The 9,009-nt window shown below is 38.4% G+C and overlaps 1 long non-coding RNA gene across 1 annotated transcript; it reads right to left on the reverse strand.

Annotated features, from left to right (window-relative positions):
- Positions 1-9: 9 nt before the first annotated feature.
- On the reverse strand, positions 10-6,338 carry LOC104910263. The gene is made up of 3 exons (XR_792919.3): positions 6,252-6,338; positions 5,073-5,263; positions 10-2,648 (listed from the first exon to the last, which is right to left on the reverse strand). It is a non-coding gene; the product is annotated as an uncharacterized LOC104910263 (long non-coding RNA).
- Positions 6,339-9,009: the final 2,671 nt, after the last annotated feature.

Below are 9,009 nucleotides of genomic sequence, written 5' to 3' on the forward strand. Positions count from 1 at the left end.
TTGTATTTTAAAGAAGAGGGGAAAGTGGAGAGAATTGAAAAACATTGAAAGCTCCAGATGAAGATGTACTCTGAAAATTAAAGCCAGTTTGAAAATAATAATAATATCTACATCGCTATTCTGTAAGGTCTGATTGTGCTGATCTCCCTGTGAGGAAATGGAAAAAAAAAAAGAATGTGAAATTTCCATTTTACACCATTTCTGTTTGAATAAGTTTGTACCTTCCTTTCCTTTTCTCTTCTGCAGAATTTGATCTTGAAAATTTGGTATAGAAAACCAGTAAAATGATGTGCCTTTTTTCCCCATGGAGTCACATTTCTTCTGAGTTTAGGTTCTTTTTTTTAGAGTGGATATCTCTATAAAAGTAATAATATTACTAAATGCATGAATTCTTAATGAGAGCAATTTTCAATTTTGTGTACAATATGAAAGATAAAAGTATGGAGACATTTTTTCCTCTGCAAATGTGTTTTCTGACACTTAGTTTATCTCCTATTAATTATGACACAGACAACTGACTTTTCAGAGTCCTACTTTGTGCTGCTATTTACAAGGAGTTTGAGGACCAATTTTATATACTGCAGATCTGAAAATTACTCTTGGACTTAACATAGTCAGTTAAATGCCAAGTTTTCATAAAAGCCTCACAAATGTCTTCTATTTGTAGTTCATGAAAAGTTTCATTCTTTGAAAGACTCTAAAATGTTATTGCCAGCAAAGTGGTGGTAAAATGGTTTTAGCACTTCTGTGAAAACTGTAACACAGATGATTACAGATTATAATACACAGAACAAGGCCTTGGAGAGTACATAAGATTTTAGCAGTATTCGAAAGTTCAACTAGATGTTGGTTAAAAAAAAAAAAGAAAGAAAGAAAAAGGAAAGTACAAAGCTTTCTCTCCCTTTCCCTCCCTACTGCAAGTCTCTTCAGTCCTTTCATGCACAGAAAAGAAGAACTAATGAAAATACTTAGATTGAGGATGGTTGTCATGTTGCCTCAAAGACCAAGTCATCCTGATTAATGTTACCCACATGACAAAATACTGAGGCTACAGAACTACAAACCTCATGAGATTGTGCCGTGGCATATCCCAAATTTTAAAATGGACAAAAAATTCACAAATATTTGTAATAAAAGTAATAATGGAGAAGAGTGGAATCTGATTTTGAAATTTGTCTGCGTTAACAATAAAGACAGCACTGCACCAAAAAAATATAGAAGAGAGGCTGTGGTAGCAGTGGTAGAGCAGCAAGAACGAGTGGTGAGGGGGTTAGAACCGGATGATTTTTGATCCGTTCCAACCCAAGACATTCTATGATTCTATGATATGGCAGATAAACATCAGGTAAAGCCAGCTTCAGGTTAAAAAGTTTTTCAAACAGGCTTCAAAATCGGGGTTCAATATGTTTCACACAGCATTTTACTTTGTCATAAATTAAACTTTTGACAGATATTTTTAGCAAGCTTCTGTAGATATTTTTCAGCTGACAGGTGGGCGAGTCTGAAACTGCAACTGCTAGATTTCCATCCCTTCTGAAGACAACACTTACTATTGGTGACCCAGTCGGTGGGATTAGAAAGTTTCCTTCTGAAGCTCACTGAGTTCCTGCCCCGACACAGCTGTGACACAGCCTGCAAGGTCTTTCAAGGAGTCATATATAAACATTACATACTCACAGAGAGAAAGGTAAAGAATGGAAACAATCAGAAAAAGTCTGGAAAACAAGCGATAGGATTAAGCAATAAATTCTCTGTGCAGCAGCCATCAACAAGAGCCTTGAAACAGTGTACTGCTTAATAAACATACTGTAAGACTAACACTAACAGGTGATATGGTTATTTAGGGCTTCATGCAGGCCAGGATGGATTATGAGGTCAGGCAAACACAAAATGCAAGAATAAAAGCCAAATGTAAAACAGAAAAAGCACCTTTTTGAGAAGCAAAATGTAACCTAGTCTTATACCAGAAAAGGTCCTGACAACCATTTGAATTGGAGGAAAGAGAGTGTAAGACAGAGATCTCGGAGTAAACCTCCTGGCCAGGGGCAGCCAAGAGCCAGGTGAATGGGATGAGGATGGGGAGGAGTAGGATTAGTCAAATAGCAGCTTCTCCTGTCAAGCAAGTTCATAAAGACTGGAATTGCTAACATTAGAAAAGTGAAAGATAGTCTGGGATTTGATGGAAGCATATACAGTATTGTATGTTCTGAAAAACCTGGATGGGGCCCTTCCTTCATCCTGTCCTGGACTCTACTGCCACTGCAATAAAACACAGGCAATACCCAAAGAAATTAAGTAGTGCTTCTCTGGAAAGCACAGAATTAAAATGAGGAATACACCGTCCCAAAAACAGGGGAGGGTAAAGCATAACCAAGATTCAAATACTGAGATAGAGATATGAAAAATACTCAGAGTTATCATCATTTATGATATTTTTTGCAGAGATGTTATACCTTGCAATTAAGAAACTAAACCAATTGCTAAATACTACAATTAAAACTATGTGTAGGCAAGAAGCGACTCGCTGTGTGCAGCAGAGTTCATGAACCTCCTTCAGGAGCCAGCTGGAGAGTCTGTAAATGCGAAGCCTGGAAAGCAAAGTGTGCTGAAGCTCTTTTCTCATGGTGGCAGGAGGGCACAGGGAGATCCTGCAAAACAAACTTGGTTTTTAAAAAAATAAAAGTAAATCAAAATACCACAATCCTGCTTGAGTTATGTTTTTCTACGATCTTTTACTCAGCCTCCCTTTTTAATTTTGCCCAATGCTCTGTGCTATGCATGATTTAATATTTCAAATTCATTGCCTCTCTGATCCAGATTTACCAAGCACTTTGAAGTCAGACACCTTTTTTAAATGACTTAGACAAAAACAATGGCTGGCATTTTTTGCTATGCCTGTGAAAATTTATAAGACCTAATAACTCTGCATGCTTTAAAAAGTGGCCTAGAAATACATATGGCAAAAAGTATTTTCGTGTGTCTTGAAACAAACTTAGAGAGAAAATTACTTAATTTAAGAAATAATCGTTGGACAATTTAACAACTATGACTTTGTGTGCCCAAATTCTTTAGAAACCATTTATCCAAGCAATAGTTAGAGGTAATTATCCAACCACATGCATACAAAGGAGAGTAAGATTTGTAACAGAGATAGCATTTTTCAAGTCCATGTAGCTGGAGAAAACAGATAAGCTTGCAGACATACATGCCCTCCTCCAGCTCATTTTTTCCCAAGCTACCTAAGTTGGTAAAATAAAATAAACCATTTACATCCCAGCACTATCATTGCTGCAACACTGATACTGATATTCACAAAGCAGAAGACTTAAAATATGTTAAAATAGGAGCATAAGTTGTCAGCTGAAAACTGTATCAGCACAGTGGTGAACAAAAACCTTGCTAGCAAATATTTCTATGAGGATGCTTGTTGAAGTTCTACCTTAAATTTCTTTCTGGTGAGAATGAAAACCTGACAGGGTTTTTTAGCTTTCTTTCATATTTGACTGTTGATGTTAATAAGAATGTCCTGTTCAAAGAACTTCAATGCCAGGAAAAAAAAAAAAGAAAAAAGAAAAAAAAAAGACACGGGGTGACTGGATGCTGTAGATTCCTCAGAGTTATAAACGAAATACCGGAAAACACATCTGGGAGCCACATTGCTGAAGGCTGAAGAAAGTGAACCTAATGAAATGAGGGCTGAAGCAGTGTTGGAACTGAAGGCAGAATGAGCCCTGTGTATGCAGTAGACCCAAAATGTGGATAATCATGTCTACCTCCACCATTTGCAGCAGAAGGACTCCAATTTTGCTAAAACTGTTTCCAATAGAAATGCATCAGACCTTGTTTACTTCTCCTAGACATGTAATGAAAGGAGACAGCAAAAGGCCAAATAAAATTGCAGCTTTGCTTCTCAGTATTCTCCTATGCCTTTTACAACTTTAATACTGAAAAGATAGTGTTTCTTGGGTGCAAATATTCTCCGTTCTACTCATTGGAGGTAACTCAAGTTCCTCAATGGTAACCTTTAAACTCCTGGAAAATTATGTTATATGCACAATTCATGCATTTTGCAGGATCATGTATCTTTAATCTAGATGTGTTTGGAGAACAAGAACTGACTGCTTAGAAATGTCACCTGGAACTTTGCTTTCTCTAGTGGCCCTGTAGACTATAGCAAAGCTTTGAGTTGGTGGTCTTGATGATCCCTATCTGTGTACATGTAATAGATGTCGGTGTCAGAAGAAATCATCCCTCTCATTTGCTCTTGAAAAGTATCTGACCTCAATTAGTGTTTTCCACAACACTGGATGTTTATTCATATTTGTTTTAAGTATGTAAGGCCCTTTATGTAGATAAGGCCCTTTCAGTCAGACCGTTGCCCTCATCTACAGCCTGTCCTTTCTCTATTCTCCATGTTACCATTTTCAGATGTGAATATGCCATGAGAGAGAGAAACTGAAGAGTGACTTCACTTGCATGTGGCCCTAGCTTGACTGTCTCCTTCTCACAAGCATCCTTCATGTCCTCAGTCAGGCTCCCCATGTTGTACATGGTGCAGAAGTCCCAGAGTCACACAGAGAGCCACAGCCCTAGAATTTCTCCATCTCAGCAGGCCTCACAGCCACTGGAAAGCCTGGATTGCTGCAGGATGGACACTAGCCACTTAGAGATGCATTTCTGGAACCATTGCTGTCTGAAAACAGAAGCCATCATCCCCATCCACAAGGAGAGGAGCCATTCCCAGGCTCCAGGCCTTGCCATGGCGACGCCACGTCTCCCTTGGAGCTCCCAAGGATGTCTCCAGGCATGAGACCAGAGCTTGCTGGCCTGGGATTGCTCTGTCTGCCTCTGCTCGTACAGCGCCTCAAGCGCAGCAGAGCTCATCATCAGCTGGATTTAACCAGAAGCTGCCAGTTGCTGCCAACATGAAAACAAGCAGAGGTTCCCAAAGCCACAGCCACACTGCGTGCAAAGCCTAAGTCTACATACAGGTACTAAATTAAGTCATATAAAACACATGCAGCAACAACAAATGGGATAGGAAGACAACCAAGCAGATACAAGCATTATACCTGTTGAATGCTGGCAGGTACAAGACTTTGGCAGCGGCCATTGTTGGCTGCAGAGTAAATTGTTGCGTTTGTTCAATTTTGTTTGGTTTGTGTTTTGAAGAGATCCCTTGCAGACATAGCAGCTCCTCAGTGCATGGCTTTTCTTTTGTTACACGGTGTTCCCGAACAATGAGGCCCCGCGAGCTACAGCTCTGCAAATAATAAATAGCTTTAATTAAAAAAGATTGTGTTTGTAGTTATTTATTTATATCTTTAAAACCAAATTGCCACTCCCAGGATATTCATTCAGCTCTGCAGACATATTAGAAACCATGACAAAATGAAGAAAATGTTAAGTAGCTGAGGAGGGGATTTAGATGGGGGGAAAATTGAAAGAAGTAACTGATTTGCATATAGCTTAACTAGGCAAAGGCTGAGGGGACACATGTTAACTGAGTATAAGCATCTGTTAGGAATAAACAGGCAGCAGAAGAAAAACAAGTTAGGATAGTAAAAGAGCAGCAACTAGAAATAATGATAACTCTGAGAAAGGCAAAACTTAGACTAAACATGAAATATTTTTTTACCTGTGTCCTAGCTAGTAAAACATTCCCAGAAATCTGAATAGAAATACCTTTGCATTGTAAAAGTCATTTTATCGTCCTGGTTTAAAGTCAGTCTATATAGGTAACACAATCTTGCATTGCTAATTCAGAAACTCAGTTCCCATCTATAAGCATCATCTTCCAGATAAGGGACAGCAATTGCAGAAAATATCATTCAATTCAGAATTCACTTCTAAAATTATCATTGCTTATGTAAAGTAAGAACAAAAGCAAACAAGTAGAAAAGAAAAAGAAGGGGCCTGTTCATCAAAATAGTAATGCTGCAGTCATTCTGTACTGTCATCTTTATTAGGACAGTGTCTTTTAGTTTTGGAGCAAAAGAAACAGTACAGAATAGTGTACTCCAAATCCCAAGATATTTTAGAAACAGCATTGATCTATCTGAAAATTTTCCAATGTTTCAGTACTTTTCAGCTGGTATCTCTTCTGCAATTGGTTAAGTGAAAACCAGGTGTGTATTCTCTGGGGTCATCTCAGTGGATGTATATTCAAGAATGACAATTTCTGGGTTATGTTCAAACATTCCTCTGGATCCATGTCATCTTGGCAAACAGCTATAGATGCACATACTGACCTGTATCTCTTCATCTGCTCTGTATTTTGCTCAGTTCCGTAACCACAGCCAGTATTTGGATTTCATCACACAGAGGTGCCAAGTCTCTGCAGAATTAAAGAGGAAAAGTGTGACTCATCTTGAAGAAGTCCAGATGTAATGTTCCCATTACCTGTTACAATGAACACATTACCGTTTCAAAGCAGCCCTAATTTTCAGGGGTTGCACTGAGAACTTCATTGCCTTTCATTGTTATTTGGAAGAATTGCTCCCCGAAAGGTCTTTTCTCCTCTGATGAACACAGGGAACCTTCAGCATCTTTCAGACTCATCCTACTCCATAGCCACCCTATAAGTTTACTCTTCGACAACCCCAGTCCCAATGGGACACTTCATAACTTTGCCAAGATTAACTAAAATGCTCAAAATTGAACACAATTACTAAGAATCAAAGCAGTTCTAGAGCATGCTGCTCAGCTCTTCACAGCACACAGAGAGACAGAAAAGTGAAGCAACCTTTTCTCCATACAGCTTTATGTACAGCTTAGAATTAGGCCAAGAAATGGAACTGACTGTTCAAGCTGACTACTAAAGCAATCTATATGCATCTCTGCCTGCACAAAAATCTTTCTTCTTTCTTCTGCATCAGCACAGAGGCTTCCTATACTTCCTCTATTGCACTGTTTTGAATGATTTGCTGATGACTGTATTTGGGAAGATTTAAGCAATCCCTTCTGCACCACCATCTTTTATGTAAACTTACATTTTCCCTTGCCCTTGGCTTGAAAATATAAAATGTAGGATACCATCCTTCAATAATCACAGACAAACCTTCTGTTCTCCAAATGCAGCAGTTAAAGACTCTACTCATTTAAGAACTGCTGATGCTTCATACTTAACTTCCTTCAAAATAAACACCCAAAAGAACAAAAAAAATATGACTATCCAAAGTTATATACGTGCATTTGATACATGCCCTAATGACCCAAAAAACTGATTTTAGTGGCTTAAGGAAAAAAAAGACTGAAAATGAAAGGGTATAAACTCTTTAATCTGTAGAAAAAGCGGAAAAAGAAAAAGGAAAGAAAAAAAAAAAAGAAATTGGCAAGACATATTTATGGAGATACAAGCGGATCTGTTTCTGCAAACAGAAGTCATAGAGCCAAGGTACATGGTACATGAGCTGGTAAGCTTTAAATATTATTTTGCCTGAAATACTGTTTCTTCTCCTACTATTACACATTTTCAATAAACCAAATACATCAATTTTCTACAAGTTTGTGGGTATGCTTGAAAGTAACCTCGTCTGGCACAAAGCAAATCTCCACTTTGTTTATATATTCATGTTTAACCACTGCTGAGTGCAAGGCCACTAGCTTATCCCTAGGCTGAGGTCATAGAAATATGGCAGCTCACATCAAAGCTGACCAGAAGGCTGAGAGAACCAACACAATGACCTTATGTAGGAAAGGGTCTGAGTTCAACAAGCTTCATCATGATGCCTATGTATAGAAAGCCAGCCTATCTGAGCTGTGATTACATCATCCCACCTCTGTTACTCACCACAGTGGAACAAAAGAAAATTAGAAATCATCTTTATATATAATATCTACTAGCAAGAATAGGCAGCAGAACTGAAGTTGGGTTTATAGCCCTTTATTTTCCCAAAGAGACATCAAAAGTTTTTCTAAGTGTAAACCACATGTATCATCTGTAAAAAGTTTGTTCAGAGACTAAATAAACCAGAGGTAAGATAAAAACATGGAATTTCCGTAGCCATCTTATTTTGTGGCTATTTACGATGTGCAATTAGAATCACAGAATCATAGAATCAGTATATTTGGAAACACCACTAAGACCATCTAGTCCAACCATCAACCCATCACACCATGCCCACTAACCATGTCCCTCAGTGCGATATCCACATGGTTCTTGAACACCTCCAGGTGTTCCACCACTTCTCCGGGCAGCCTGTGCCACTCCTTCTGAGAATGAATTTTCCTTAATATCCAACCTGAACTTCCTCTGATGCAGCTGAAGGGCATTCCCTCTCATCCTATTGCTGTTGCCCGGGAAAAGAGGCCAACTCTCACATCACTACAATCTCCTTTCAGGAAGCAACTGAAGAATCTGTTGCTTGCTCTGCCAGTTTCATTTGGGGTCTGAAAGAAAGATGTTGGATAATGTCTGAGAGGGATGTTAGCTCCTCACTATTCAATTCAGTGTACTTAGATTAGCAGCAGTAGTTGGAGCAGGAGAGCTGGTAGGAAAACACAGAAAGCAAGAACTGCCAGGTGAGGCCCTGCTGCTGGTGACCAAAAATTGTTTCCTTGTAAAGGCTATCCCCAGAAAGGCATTAGGACAGAAAAATGTGCTGTAGGACAAAAGGAGCTTTTGTTCTCCTGAAACTTCTGGTATGTTCTGTTTTAAGAATTTCAAGTCTACCACAACAATATTTCAGCATTTCATCCACTCTGATTGGAAGAGAGGAACAAAGAGAGAAGACAGCAGTGCAGGAGGACACTCAAATGAAATGTAACTTTAAAAGACAGTAATGAAGCAACATTTTGGATTAAGGTTGGAATTAATTATAATCATAAGAATGCATTTATATAAAAATTAGTGTCTCAGGATGTTCCTAAATAAAAGTTAAAGCAACCATCCATGTACTACCAATGCAGTACTATGGTGGTACTGTTTAATATGAGGACTTAATTACCCTTTATTAATATACTCATATTCACTTTCTTAAAACACATTTTCCAACTGTTATTTACTAA

This window comes from Meleagris gallopavo, chromosome 3, assembly GCF_000146605.3.
Source record: "Meleagris gallopavo isolate NT-WF06-2002-E0010 breed Aviagen turkey brand Nicholas breeding stock chromosome 3, Turkey_5.1, whole genome shotgun sequence".
Taxonomy (NCBI): domain Eukaryota; kingdom Metazoa; phylum Chordata; class Aves; order Galliformes; family Phasianidae; genus Meleagris; species Meleagris gallopavo.